Source organism: Panthera pardus, unplaced genomic scaffold, assembly GCF_024362965.1.
Source record: "Panthera pardus isolate Hobbes unplaced genomic scaffold, ASM2436296v1 HiC_scaffold_17, whole genome shotgun sequence".
Taxonomy (NCBI): domain Eukaryota; kingdom Metazoa; phylum Chordata; class Mammalia; order Carnivora; family Felidae; genus Panthera; species Panthera pardus.
The window spans coordinates 131610764-131626563 of NW_026526732.1; the positions used below are offsets into that span (position 1 = coordinate 131610764).

The 15800-nt window shown below is 43.5% G+C and overlaps 1 protein-coding gene and 1 pseudogene across 1 annotated transcript in view; both read left to right on the forward strand.

The window, feature by feature from the left end:
• Nucleotides 1-11039: 11039 nt before the first annotated feature.
• SERPINB6 (serpin family B member 6) overlaps nt 11040-15800 on the forward strand; it is an 82321-nt gene continuing 77560 nt past the window's right edge. The window contains exon 1 of the mRNA XM_053904943.1: nt 11040-11063. The gene's annotated coding sequence lies outside the window, so the exon portion shown is untranslated. The remainder of the gene's footprint in view (nt 11064-15800) is intronic.
• On the forward strand, nt 14362-15536 carry LOC109249398 (HIV Tat-specific factor 1 homolog; annotated as a pseudogene).

The window sequence follows — 15800 nt, forward strand, 5'->3', positions numbered from 1 at the left end:
GGTCTTTCCTTTTCCATGCCTGGAATACTAGGTGGCTGGCTATCCTGGACTTGATCTGAGTAAGGTTCTAAAGTGCTATGTTAAAGGCTATGTTCCTATACTGGGTTTATATACTTGTATGAGACCTTCCTGTATGCCCACAGATGCCTCCACCTAAGCATTCACACTGACCAGCCTACAGCTTCAATACTGGGAGTCGGTCATGCAAGGTACTCTGTTTGTGGGTGAGGGCCATGTGTGTGGATATGAACATATCTCAGACTCCACTTGCAGTGTGGGAGGCAGCACAGCACAGAGGCTAAGAGCCTGGGCCCTTTGGCAGCAGACCCAGGGTGTGATCCTAGTTCCCAAATTCATTAACTGGGCTATTTTCTTTCTCTCTAGCATGGCCCCACCCCTCTTCTGTCTACAGGAATACTACTAACAGTCCCTACTTCCTAACCCTGTTGTATGGCTCAAATGACACACTTCTATAGAGTCTGTACCACAGCGTAGAGCACTGAGTAGCATTCTATAAATGTTAGACACTGTTATGAACAGTGGCCAATGAAACAATGAGCTTACCTTCTGGGCTAGGTGTTTGGGAACCCTCTGGGAGTGAAGCTGGAAGGCACCCATTCATCCAGTGTTAGAGGAAGACACAGAGTCCCCAGGCTCACTCCAGGACCTACCACCAGAGGGAAGCAAATGCACAGCCTGCTGTCTTCGCAGATCCAGTCGAGACCACAGTACTTGAGAGCATCAAATTGTCAGCTCTAGGAGCTTCACCAGGTGCTGGTTTAGATGGAGAAGGGCTTGGGGGCCCCGTTCACTTTCTGCAAGCACACACACACAGTGCTCGAGGATCCTGCAGTATACATTGCGTGGCTTCACCGCTCAGACCCGGCCAAGCCATGTGATTAGTCAATACTTTGGGGAAGTGTTGACTCACTCAGGCCACAACAACAAAAAAAGGAGCATGTGACAATCATCAGAGTAAACAAAGACAGTGAAGATTTTCCTTTCATTCTCCAGACTCGTCATGTAGATTGCTTGCTGTGAACTCAAATGACCCTTGATAATCTTGTCTTGGCAGTGCCAGGTCCAAGTTGGTTTGCAGCCTGGTCATGGAAGGAGCAGGGATAACATGAAGATAGCCACAGGGGACAAAAGACCCTCTAGCCATATTTAACCTGGAGTCTCAATTTAAAATTTGTGATCTTTTGTGGTTCTGACTACAGCAGTCAGTTGTGTGAGTACCATTTCTATGTGTCTTACACTACACTGCAATCAGAAGGTACAACAAACTTGAGATATCACCAGAATGGCTTCCCGAATCTTCTCTTCCTTCTCAATTACAGCTCTGACCAGAGACCTCTTCTTATAGCTTCCACCTGCTTCAACTCATACTTGAAGAGTCTGGGGCTCCAGAGAGATCCTGGGGAGAAATATGCCTTGCCCAGGTCTTCTCACTCCCAAGCCTAGTGGACAGCTCATGCAAATCAGAGATCATCCCCATCAGACAGGGGTTAGAATAATCCTGTCTCTTTGATTCCACATACATTCATTCATTGGAGTTCTAGTATGTGCTTGGCACTGTGGGATGTCCAATCCTGGTTCCCTTGTTCGTGATGTGCACAATGTATTAGGGGGAACAGATCTGCCCAATCAACCCTGGAAAACAGAGTTCTCAGCCATAATCATTCACAATCAATAATCAAAATCCAAGGCAATAATATGTGTATTTAACAGGTACAGCAAGTGTAGGAGGGCCCATTTGGGGTGGGCCAGGAAGACTTCTCAAACAGGACATTTTTGAATGGAATTTTGAAGGATGCCTAGGATTTTCCAGAGAGAAGAGTCCGAGAGATTGCCAGAACAAGGTCATTGTGGGCAAAGCATTTGATTGTGTTGAGAGATCTCTGCTGGAGCATGAGGTCCGTGTGTGCCAGGGCTGGGCTATGCCTGAGGTTGTGGCAACCACGGGACGGGTAGGGAGCTTTGGCAAGAAAGCAGACTTGGGGGACGTAGGGTTATATCACATAATGTCTTGCACGTTATTCTGGAGGCAAGAGGCAACACTGGAAGGTGTGTAAGCTGCAAGGTTAACTTAGAGCATGATCAGATTTGTGTTTTAAAGACAACCTTTGGTAGCAGTGTAGAAAAGGGCAAGGTGGGAGGTCTGGCAACCAGTCCAGAGATGATTATATAATAATGAAAAATTCCAGGGCAATGTATGGCCCAACCTTGTGAAACCTCAGGGTTTCATAGTCTAAGGAACAACAACAGAAAGCAATTCCAGTCTTTCCTTATGCTTTAAAAAATTGCTAAAGGGAATACAATTCAAAGCACATAGCAACACATCTGGGTAGTTCTTCTGCTTTAGCAATTCACACTCCTTAAATGTGAGCATCTGGAGAGTAGGGAGTCTATCCATTTTATTCTCTGCATCCATGGTTTTTAGAATAGCATCTGGAGCTTCACAGACACTGTGTCGGTAGTTTTTGACTCTGCTGCAGAGCTTCTCACACTCCAAAGCCAGTTCTTCCCACTCTTGACTCCTGTGTCCTTCTTCCGGCTTCCTTTCTTTGCACCTCATGAGCCTAGGAACTCACCTAACAGTCTGCTCTGCTTGGAGGCTGATGTAAAGCTCTGAGGATAAAGATGAGATCCTTTTGTGGGAAAGAGGCTGAGAACACTTAGATATAAATGAGGGGGCGCCTGGGTGGCTCAGTCGGTTGAGCATCCAACTTCAGCTCAGGTCATGATCTCACACTCCATGAGTTCGAGCCCCAGTTGGGCTCTGTGCTGACAGCTCAAAGCCTGGAGCCCGCTTTGGATTCTGTGTCTCCCTCTCTCTCTGCCCCTCCCCAACTCGTTCTGTCTCTCTCTGTCTCAAAAATAAATAAAAACATTAAAAAAAATTTTTAAAATAAATGATTTATGTGTCCGTCCCAGGAAGGATATTCCAGGTGAGAGGTGATGAGGACCTAAACCCAGGCACTGGTAATGAAGAGGAAAGCAAGAATGGCTAGGACCAATGTTATAGAGAAGCTTCTGCAGTTCTGCCTCCCTGTAGACTAGAAAGCTGGAGTGTCGTCATGACTAAAAGAAGGACTACTCTGATTTATTCCCTGAACACATATGGCCACATATGTGGCCACAAAAGTTAGTAATAGAATTACCCACCGTGAATCCCAGCATAAATACATGCCAGGCAGTATACTACAATAATGCCTCTGGGCCAGCTAAATGCGCCCAACGTGAAGCTTGAACTCACAACCCTGACATCAAGGGGCACATGTTCCACCAACTGAGCCAACCAGGTGCCCCCAAAACATTCTTTAAATCATACACATAACCCCTGTGAGGTCGCTGTTATCTATGTCTTACAGATGAAGAAACTGAGGCACTGAGATGATAGGTGACTTCCCTAATGTCACAGAATTAGTGGCAGAACTGGGACTCAAATGCAAAGCTGTACAGTGTCAGAGATCAAAACCATTAAGCTACAGTGTATTTAAGAGTTTTCAAATTGGGTCAGTCGGTTAAGCGTCTGACTCTTCAGTTTAGCTTGGATCATGATCTCACTGTTCATGAGTTCAAGCCCTGGTTCGGGCTGGGCACTGACAGAGAGAAACCTGCTTGGGGTTCGGTCTCTCTCTCTCTCTGCCCCTCCCCTGCTTGCTCTCGCTTTCCTCCCTCTCCCTCTCTCTCTCAGAATAAATAAAAACAAACTGTAGAAAAAAGAAGAGGAGTTTTCAAATACTGATGTCTTGAGGGAAGAAAAATTAGCAATATGTCCTGGTGTCATAACTGTTTTCAAACTTTATTTGCCATCTCTCTCTCTCTCTCTCTCTCTCTCTCTCTCTCTCTCTCTTAACCTACTATTGTTTGGGTGGAAAAGAGAGAGGGAGAGAGCAATGGTATATAAGAGCATATTTATGAGAAAACCCATCAGTGTAATTGCTTTAGGTAACTTATGACTTATTAGCTAATGATGTCAGATAATGTCTCATTAGTCAATCAAAAAAATTTTTGTGCACTTATTCTATTTAGATATCTCTACTAGACAATGAGAGAATCTTTGAGAAAGGCCAAAACCAATACAAATTTTGGGGCCAAATGGGGTTGTTATAGTCTAGTAATGTTGAAAACTCTTCTCAGGCTCATAAACTCATCTGGTCATCTCTTGGGCAGTGGCTCAAAGGGCTCATTTGTCTGCACTTGGACTGTGGGTGTCTGTTTATAACTTTGACATGTTAAGGGGGTACCACTAGTTCCCTTCCCTAAGCCCCATTCCTTAACCTTATTTTGCCATTCAATATATGGTCATAGTTGACTTCTTATGAAGAAAAAAAGGGAAACCTTTAAACACTGGATTAAAGCACTGATCTAGTAACTCATCAGTAATATCTTTCCTGTGATCTTCAGCTCAAAATCCACAGCATATGGATCAGAAACAGTGATGACTTTGCTCTGCTTGCTGAGTTCATCCCCTGCCACAAGGATCCTTTGAAAGACCCGGGTTCTTATGCACATAGATGGTGAGCACTGTCTGTTTTTTCCTATTTTTTTCTGATGTACAGTTGGCACAGTGTTAATTAGTTTCAGGTGTACAACACAGTGGTTCAACGACCCTGTATGTCATGCTATGCTCACCACAAATGTAGCTACCATGTCACCATCCAACGCTATGATGATACAATTGATTCTGTTCCCTATGCTGGACCTTTCATCCCCATGATTAATTCCACTGGTGGGCACTTTCTCACCTAAATCTGAAGAAGAAAATAAAACTTTCTGGGGAAAAAATCCTCTTGGGCATGATTCAAGGAAGAAGAAAACTATTAGCAAATACTGTATTTAAGTGCAGCACCACATTCAAAGCAGAGAAATATGATTTTTAGTGCATAATTTTTGAAAATAGTGATCATGGGGCGCCTGGGTGGCGCAGTCGGTTAAGCGTCCGACTTCAGCCAGGTCACGATCTCGCGGTCCGTGAGTTCGAGCCCCGCGTCAGGCTCTGGGCTGATGGCTCGGAGCCTGGAGCCTGTTTCCGATTCTGTGTCTCCCTCTCTCTCTGCCCCTCCCCCGTTCATGCTCTGTCTCTCTCTGTCCCAAAAATAAATAAAAAACGTTGAAAAAAAATTTAAAAAAAATAAAAAAAGAAAATAGTGATCAGTTTACACTCTTTTAAGTGGTATTTGCAAGGTTCACATTCATAGGATTTTACAATTAGAAAATACAGTGGAATAAATCATGTCTTCTCAGGAGGAAGCAAGCAAACTTTATCAAAAAGTCTCATATATTTCAGTTATTTTAGGTGAGAGGTTTTAACCCGGTTCTTGTGAAAATAAAAATAGTTCATGCTGTATGCTGAATGACAGGGGCCTTCGGCCATGGCCACACCCTGACAAATATCAACCTGATTGTAAGAATGGAGTTATGTTTTCTTCTCCAAGCCACACTCAACCCACAGTGGAAAGAACTGACTTAAGATCCGGCAAGCCTGAGATCGCCTATGCTTTGGATGGTGATACAGGTTGCAGAGAGAAATCCAAACTGGTAATGACTCACAGGCTTTGCTTATGTCCTGCACCTCACCACCCTTGGTATGGGGTGCTAGCATTTTAGAAGCCCCTGTGAGAGTTTTCACCCTTCTGGAAGGCAAAATGGCAGATCCCTTCTGTGCAGGATGGGTTTCAACAAAAGCCAAATGCTGAAGTGTGAGCCAGGCAACGACAATTAAAATTATAAACTCTTGACTTTGAATGACTAGTTCAAGCCCTAAAAAGAGAATATGTACATAATGCTAAAATTATCGGTTTCAGGTCATTTTCCCAAGAATAGGAATTTGAGAATCAAGCAATGTTATTGTTGAGGTTTATAACCCTGTCCTAACACCCGTGTTTCTTACTTGTCATGTCTTGGAAAGGTGTCCTTTTTATTTTTATGTTTTCCTGAAGATTTTATGGCTCCAACCTGGATATTGCAAAAACAAGGATCCTGTCATAGCTCCGGATTATCTGCCAGCCCTAACCCCTCAATCCTGACGTGGCCCTTCCCGGGCAACGAGGCGCAGAAGGTCCCGAGGTTGTGGGCGGCCCTGCTGCAGCTGCTGCCCGTGCCCGCGCGAGGGCGCCATAGAGTCAGCCCTACCTCAACCGCACCTAAGTAGTCATCTGCGGCACCGGCTTGTCACATTTAAAGCCTTCATTTTCTTCCTGTTAATCCATGGGTCCCTAAATACCTTTTTTAGTCGGGCTCCCCCCTACTACCCTTAAATTGCACAAGAACCCTGGGGGCTTTCGCAGGGTTTTTTCTTCCAAACCTTGAGATGTGAGAGACTTGAAAAGTCTGCTCTACCAGGACCGGTGTTTCTCTGACCCTGACGTTTGGGGGTTACTGTAGAGTATATGGCCTGCAGCCCTCACCGATATTTGTTCACTGGGATAGTCATGCCCTAGATGGATCAGAGCATTCATGGTCCTCAGATTCCCTACAGTGGGCTCCTGAGGGGTAACTCTTTCAGCTTTCATTCACTCAGCCATTGTCCCCAAAGCAGAACATCCTGCGAGAGTGGTTGGCACCTAGATTTACTGTGTTATTCCTTTTTAAAAACAAACAACTTCACATATGTAAAAGTAAATGTTAAATAAATATGTATTAAATGAATACTCAAGTACCCACCATGTAATTTAACAAACATTAACATGCCTTTAAAGACTTGTGTGTCCCTTTCCACTACATTACTATTCTGAATATTTCATTATAATTCTACCACTTTAGTATGTGTCCCCAAATAATTTATTTGGCATGTTTTTTTACTTAGTTTAAGTGATAGTGTGACCTGGTTTTTTTCCCCCACTCAGTTTATGATTATGAAATGTATACACCTTGATGTGGGTACCTGTAATTAATTTTTTAATGGGTAGTAAAATGAGTAAATGCTCTATTTTACACAGTGAGTTTTCTAAAGTTGGCTGTTTTAATTTAGATTATAGTCTCTATTTGCTATTTTTGCCAAGAATTTTAGTTCTACTTGCTTTTTAACTCTATGAACTAACTGTATGTATAGTTACTGTTTTATATAGTCATTGTTTGTCTAGACTCCCCCATGTTTACATTTTCCTTGCTCCCATTTCCTATTGCATTTCAGGTCTTCCTCCCTTTTGGAGTCATTGTCCTTCTGAAAGAAATGCAGCTTTCAGAAATTCCTCCAGTAATGTCTATGCACAGCAAACTATATTTTTTGATTTTGTAAAATGTCTTTCTTTTACTCTAATAACTGAAATAAAGGTTTAGATTTATAGTTATCTTTTTTGCAATGTGTTGATGATACAATGTCACTGATTTCTGGTTTCGGTTGCTGCTATTGGGAAATCAATTGTCACTTAAATTATTGTTCCTTTATAGGTGATCTGTCTATTCTTTCCATTTTTCTTTTGTGTCAAGCAGTTTCATGATGCTGTTCAGTGTATAGGTTTTCTTTTATTTATCCTGTTTGAGATGTGTGGTACTTATTAAATCCGTGGCTCTAATATCTTTCATAAATTCTGAGACACTCCCAGATATTGTATATTTTGAAATGTGGCACTTTCCCACCTTCTCATTCTAGAAACCCGAGTAAAAATACAGCAGGTCTTTGTATTCTTTATGCCTTCTAATGTATCTTTCATCCTTTCCATTTCATTCCTTATTCATCCACATCTATCTTTCAGTTCACTAATCTCTCTTCATCTGGGTCTAATCTACTGTTTAACCTCTTCAATGAGTTATTTTTCAATCTATCTAGTCACTTTTGAATGCCTTTTATATATCGTTCAGTGTTTGATTCCATTGTTATTTCTTTAAAGATTTTATACATTGTCATTTTACATTATGTATCTCATAATACTAATGTTTGAAACTCACAGGCGGTAAAATCTATTGCTTGGTGTTTCTGCTTGTTCTCAGTCATGATGTTTTGTTTCCTCATGTGTTTGGCAACTTGGGGGGCTTGTATTAGGCTGAATCAGGGAGTATCCTGATGGGCATGAGATGTTTTTTTTCTACAGAGCAAATTTATGTTTACTTCTTCCTGAACTGAGGGTTGTCATCATTTGGGGCCACCTTATTTATATGGATTTCCCCTACTTTGTAAATGTGGGTAGAGTAAATTTCATTCCCAAACTCTATAGTACAGGAGAGTTTTTTTGTTTTTGTTTTTTGTTTGTTTTGTTTTTTTTCTCCTACCCAGAGCTGCGATGGAGATAGACAGATTTGTTTCCTGTGTCCCTTTAAGGGCAGATGTAATCTTCCCATCTTCTCACAAGTGGCCCCGTTTATGTTAGGTCTCAGTTCAGTTGCCTGCATTGCACAGCCCCAACTCTGGTCTCTTGCTCCTTCTTGCTAGAGTATTGATAGCAGCATTTGACCCTGAGGCAGCCTAAGGTTCTGCCTTTGCTTATCATTCTGCTTTTAGCAACTAGTTAGGTCTTTTGTTGCTGTGGGGCAAAGTTGGTGGGGGCAGGGAGAAAGGGCTGGGGACACACTTGAACATTTCCCTTAGTTTCTTATGATCTCAGCAATGCACTGAAAAGTTTGTCATGATTTTTCTGGCCTCTAGAAGTTTTTGCTGCAGGAGGGTTCTTCAGACATCTTATCTGCCACACAGCAGGAAATGAAAGCCTCAGTGGGGTTTTCAACCTCAATCTTAGCAAAAGAATCCTTGACCCAAAAAACATCAGGCCCTTATTGAGCAAGCGGCCTCAGCTCAGACTTCTTTTTCCACTATGATCTTCTCTATAGGGTCTTGAGGGTTATTTCTTTAAAATGGCTTCTGTTCAGAGCTGATTTCCCTCCCACCCCCACCCCCTGGGGCAGAGGTCCCTAACCTAAGTGGTTCTGATCATAAAGTCTGAAAAAGGCTGCTTTGGTTTGAGCCTCAGTTCTGCCCTTGCAGTGGTGGGACCCTGGCCAAGTTACTTCAACTCTATAAGTCTCAGTTTACCCATCTGTAAAATGGATATAATAAGAAAATCTTCTATACTACCAGCTCTTGCTGGGGGGAATCAGACAAAATGCAGTTCTCTCATCAATGATATAGGAATTCAAGTGACATGTGATCAGATTCCTGATAAACTTTGTCCTTAATTCATTTTAATAAATTTATACTTCAATGCATCCATCCCACTTTACAGAACGAAACAGTAAGAGATGAATAGAAATCAGACATACCATTCTGAGTCTGGATCAGCCCCAGGACTCTTGGGCCCAGATAGTATTTCAGACTGTTTCTGGGACCTTAGGAAAAAAAATTACAATATGACAAGGCTAAGGGTCTATTGGAATCTTGCACATCAGGTGGGGTAACTATGGAAGCCAGATTCCCCTTATTTAATACATGGGGAAACTGAGGCCCAAACATGTTGATCAGCTTGTTCAAAGTTACTCAGTCCAAAAAAAAAAAAAAAAATCACTCAATTACTGGCAGAATTGGGACTGAACTCAAGTCTCTGTACTGACCTCTGCTGCCTCTCTTGCATCTCCATAATGTCAGATTTTCCACCTTCTCCTCCTTTGTTCATTGAACACTATATACTTAACCCATTTGGTGAGAAAAAGAATGTAATATATTAGTATAAATTTTATTCTAATCTTATATACCTCTATGTATGTTCCTATGTGATCACAATCAGATTTCAAAAGGAATTTGTGTTTTGTTTTCCCTGGAGTATTTTGTGTTTTCATGGAGATACTAACTGTGCTTGTTGGATTATTTAGGATTGCTCTAATTGCAACTGTTATAAAACCATGTAAACAAAAAAGGGTGATATGTTGCCTTGTATGGCTGAAGAACTGAAGAAAGGAACCATCAGGCAACGATGGTTCCAGATGTTCAAAGGATGTCATCGGAAAGCTGTCTCTTTATATAGTGTGGATGAACTTTCCTCAGTGTTGGCTTTCCCTGCAGGCCAATGCTCTCTCCGTCATGGCACTTGGCCATGTCACATGGTCACAGCTCCAGGTCCAGACAAGTGTCTCCTTTCCTGGCAGATCAGTGAATTCCTGAGTTGCTGGGCTGGGCTTGTGTGAGGCATGGAACACTGATTGATCAGGTCTGTCAAGTGCTACTCCTGGGTACTAATGATATGTCACACCTATCAAAACCACATGGCTTGGTGAAAGGGCATGATTCCCAAAGGAAAATCCGGGTGTTACCATCAGAAGAAACAGAAATAGATGTGGGACAGCAAAGGTGGCTGTTCACAACCCCTGCCATCCTAATAGCTCAGTGAATGACCATGGCATTCTGTCATTACCCCCATCACAGGCACTTAGGTTGCCCAGAGAGGAACCAGATGCTCTGGGTTCAAATTCCACATCTGCTTCTCTGTAGCTGTGACCCTTGGGCAAGTGTTTTAATCTAACTCTGCCTCAGTTTCCTCATGTGTAAGGTGGAGACAGTAATAGGACTTGTTCACAGGGGTGTTAGGAGGATTAAAGGAGCTAATACACGTGATGAATTTATATCAGTCCCTGGCATATATTACATCCAGCACATTAGCTATTATTACTCACCATCATAACTAGCATTACTAAAAAAGCAAATATTTAATTTAGAAAATGGCATTCACTCTCAGGCACTTCCTTAGAATACTTCCTCCCATAGTTGGAATTTCCTGGGCAAAGCTCCAGCTGTGTTTCTAGCTCCTGTTATTTACCTCCAGGCGCTCTCAGCAGTACAGAGCCAATGAACAGTGTCACAGGCAGAGTGTCCTGGTGCTGTTGCAATCCTAGTGATCTCAAGCCCTCTAGTCTTGCCTGGAGTAGCACTTTCCTTTAAGGGCAAAACAAAATATCTGGAGCACACATCAGATAGCTGGAAGGCTGACTGGGATTGGCTGGGCTGACCCACGGTTCCTGTGTCTTCCCCAAACTGAATGCTCATAAGCCATCTCTTTCCTACCTCCCCATCTTGCCACGGTATCCTGGGGCCCATGCCCGCTCTTGAGACCTGTGCCTGTTTCCCTCTCCTACACTCTCCAGCTGCCAGGAACTACCCTGAATATCCTGAGACTTTTCTTACATTGAGCAACGTAAGTTTCTTTCGTCTTTACTAACCTCCACCCAAACTAGGTGCGGGACCTAACTACATAACCAAAGAGAACTTTCTGAATCCAAAATAGGCTTCATGCTCCTAAGAAAAATGTTGTCATTGCCTTACATGTGACTGCGGTTATTATTATTTTTTTTTTCTGTTGACAGCAACTCCTGCAGCCCTGCCAATGCTGTTTTCATTTTAAGTTTTTCAGCAATGAGATCTTAATTATTTTTAATGTTTATTTGGGGGGGTGGGCCGAGAAGGGCAGAGAGAGAGGGAGACACAGAATCCGAAGCAGGCTCCGGGCTCTGAGCTGTCAGAACAGAGGCCAATGAAGGGCTCAGACCCATGAACTGTAAGTTCATGACCTGAGCCGAAGTCAGATGCTTAACCGACTGAGCCACCCAGGAGCCCCTTGGCAATGAGATTTTAAATCTCAGCAATGTACAAGGGTACTCGGTGCTATGGGAGCTACACTGAGCTATAATAAGGTCCTAGCCCTTGAAGTACAAACAACTTTGGTTGGAAGGCAGAATTAACATCTTTGGCATACAGGAAACCCAAGTTTTCTCATGGAAGTTGGGCTTCAGGAACTCGGGAAATGGTGAGGAGTCATCCCCTTTAACTTCGGTCCTCTAACTCCCTTGTGGGAAGAGGCAGCATCCCCTGGCTGGTCAGACACTCCACCCCTGTGACATTTAAGAGTTGGTGACTTCATAGACCACACGATGTGGCACCTGCTTCCTGCCTTGAGGGGGCCCAGCAACCCCACACGGACTGCAGGATGAGGCTCCAAAGGCGGCTGTGCTTCCTGTCCACCTGTCACACTTGTGGCAGCTGCAGTCCGCTGGGCAGGAGGGAGGAGGAGCAGAGTTCATGCTGCCTAAATGGATCTCAGAGGGATCCGTGAAAAGAAGGAAGACAGCTGTTCAGGGAATTTCTCCGTGGGCTGCCTCTTGTCCCCAAACTACAGCCCCCATCAAGTGCCAGGGGCCAGTTTCAGCAAGCACGGGACCAGGAGAGAAACCAGGAAGTGAGCAATAAGGTCCAGTCACGTGTCCACACTTTCTGTCCACCTGGCGTGCACAGGGATATACTCTTAGCACAGGGAAACCACAGCCTTGCAGAGAGCCAAACTGCTGCTTGTGACCAAGCCTGGGGCCCCCAGTGGGTGCAGTACAGACCTTGTTCCTCTGACAAATACTTAGGGAATACCTCCTGGGATGGGGGCTCCCCATACTGACGCAGCTTAAACAAGACTGGTCCCATCCATGCTTTCATGGAGCCAACAGCCTAGTGATGGACACAAACGTTAATCAGATGGTCCCTGTGTTTGACGTGTATGTGAAAATATCCTCATGTGTTTCCCGAGTAAACAAAACACCACAGAGATTTTTTTTTTTTAAGCCAGAAGTACAGGGTATCAGACAGGATATCCAACTCCATGCAAGAGGTTGTGGTGGGTTTCCTTAATCAAGTGACACAGGAGGTGGCCTGGGTGACAAGATGGGGGAGCATTCCTGTCAGAGGGAGCAGCCTGTGTCATAAGATGGAGATGGGCTCTTGGTGGGAGTAAGAAGTCAGGTATGGCTGGGATGGAGACACAGAGTAGCCAGAGTGCCTGGAAAGGAGACAGGGTCACATACTGTATTCATAGACTAGCTCAAGGATTCTGAATGTTTTCTGAGAGCCATGAGAAGCCCTTGAGGGATTAATAGGCCTCAAGAGTGGCACAAGCTGTGTGTGTGTGTGTGTGTGTGTGTGTGTGTGTGTGTGTGTACTAAAAGAATGTTCTAAGCATTTGTAGAAAATGGGTTCTAAGGGACAAACATGAATAAGGGAAAATTATCTAGGTGGTTGTTGCAATAATCCAGGCAAGAAAAAGCAGCATCCTGGATGAGCATGGTAGAATCATGGATGGAAATACTGGGCAAATGAAATATAGGTAGAAGCTGGAGTCAGCAAGACATGAAGCTTGATTGAGTGGGAGCCCAGGTGAGGCCCAGGTTTGGGCCCCAAGCATTGGAGGAATGTTCCTGCCACTTACTGAAGTAAGAGGTGGTAGAGGGGGTGTGGGAAGGAGACTTGATTACTGTTGAATTGGAGGTGCCTGGAAGACAATCAAGTAGAATTCTCCAAGCATCAGAAACTTTTGAGGGATTCTGGAGGCAGAGTCTGACTGGGAAATAGCACCACGAAAGAAAGCCAGGCACAGTGAAAATACAAAAATGATGCCAGGCCTCGGACCTTAACTGGCGACACTGAGTCCGGGCGGAGTAAGCCAGCCCCTCCTTGCTCGTCTAGAGCTGCTCCCAATCTAGGCGGGACACATGGGCAGCAAGTACAGCTGAACAATGCAGGGGTTAGGGCACCAGCCACCACCCCCAGGGAGCCAAAAATCTGCGTGTAACTCCTGACCCCCCAAACTTAACTATAATGGGCTACTGTTGACCAGAAATATAGTCTATTAACACACATTTTCTGTCTGTATTTACTACATTCTTACAATAATACATTTTTATTAAAATTTTCAGTATGTCTAATAGCCAAAGTATGGAAAGAGCCCAAAAGTCCATCAACGGATGAATGGATAAAGAAGATGTGGTATATATATACAATGGAGTATTATGCAGCAATCAAAAGAACGAAATCTTGCCATTTGCTACTATGTGAATGGAATAGAGGGTATTATGCTAAGCGAAATTAGTCAGAGAAAGACAAGTATCCTATGACTTCACTCCTGTGAAGAATTTAAGATACAAAACAGATGAACATAAGGGAAGGGAAGCAAAAATAATATAAAAACAGGGAAGGGGACAAAACATAAGAGACTCTAGGGGCACCTGGGTGGCTCAGTTGGTTAAGCATCTGACTTCGGTTCAGGTCACCACCTCATGGTTCATGGGTTCGAGCCCTGCTATCAGCTCAGAGCCTGAGCCTGCTTCGGATTCTGTGTCTCCCTCTCTCTCTGTCCCTCCCCCACTCACACTCTGTCTCTGTCTCTCTCAAAAATAAGTAACACTAAACACAAAAATTTAAAAACAACATAAGAGACTGAAATATAGAGAACAGAGGGTTGCTGGAAGGGTTATGGGAGGGGGGAATTGGCTAAATGGGTAAGGGGCATTAAGGAATCTACTCCTGAAATCATTGTTGCACTATATGTTAACTAACTTGGATATAAATTTTAAAATAAAAAGAAAGAATAAACAATAAGGTATCACTTCAAAAAATTTTTTTTCAGCAGGTCTAGGCTACACAGTTCATCTGTGAGTTTTTTCAAATTGTTGTAAATCTCCAAAAATTTTTCCAGTATATTTACTGAACAAAATCCACATGTAAGAGGAACTGTGCAGTTCAAACCTGTGTTGTTCAAGGGTCAGCTGTGCTTGGATGAGGAATCTGCAAATGAGCAACTGCAAATTCGAGAACTATACAGAGACACCAAGAATTCCAGTGGAGAAACCCAGCCTTTCGAGGAGCAGCTGGCTGACATCCTTGCAGGCAAGAAGGCTTGGTTTAAGATCACTGGAGACTTCATGCCTGCATATCAGGCTAATGACGGTTTCTCAGTGATGGCAAATCTGTCACCAATGCTAAAAAAACCTCTGCAGAGAAACACCCCCAATCCACCAATCTCAAAAAGGAGAGAAAAAAGAAAGCCTTCATGTGGAAGACAGAGCTATAAATATAAATGCAACTGGTTTGCCTACAGACATTATGGTGGAGGCATTTATACAACTTCTGACTTGGCATGATTCTGAGATCTTCAGAGAGACTTTATGGTCAAGTTTTACAAAGATAACAAGGAAATCTTAAAGCAGATGGGCTTTGCAGTTATTTGAAGAGGGAATCTGGATTGTGCAATAATGCTTTTGCATGAAGATGAAATTAGAAGCTAGAAATCACATACTGAGGTAGCTAAGTTTCAACTGGAGGGGAATATGAGGCATCAGAAAGGAAGAGGTGCAAGCCCCACAGGAAGGATCTGGTTCTAGAATAAAAGCACCTGGACTGCTGGAACATCCTTAGTTTAGTGCCCCATGAGGGAATGGTCATCACCAAAGTGTTTCATCCTATGGATTTTGAGGATGGTCCATTGGTGCTGATCAGGGTCAGAGAAAACCTTTGAGAGTGTTCAAAGCTTGGGTCAATCAGGAATCGCCTTCTCTTTAAAAGACACCAGATGGCATAACCTCGGTGTCTTTGAGGAAGCTATCTTTGTACTCAAACCTTCGATGGAAGGTGGTGTGATGGTCACAGGACCCGTCTAAACATGGGATGGGGCTACAGATGGCCAGGGTGAGAAGACCCATGGGATTCCTATACAGACATGGGGTGGGGGTATAGATGACCAGGCTGAGAAGACCCCAAGTGTAAGAGCAGAACAGCTTTGTGGAAGTCTTCCTTCCATATCCTGAGGCCTACAGAGGTGTTCAATGTTCAAATACTACCTTTGCTTCAAAAAGCAAGGCCTTCTAAGGTAAGGCTTTTCCAGAGCACCCTAGCACATCCAAGATGAATGCTCAAGAAGCCACAACTAACATGGCATTTGAAGAATCTATCCATGGAAAGATATTCGAAAAATGGGAAGATGGGAGAGATTTTGAAGATGCTTCCGAAAAAGATGCTAAAAAACATGGCCCCCAAAATGTCTGCAGAAGGCAGTTCCAGAAGTCTGAAGAGAACAGTTTTGAAAGAAGACCTTCAAAAAAGACTCTGAAGAGAAAAA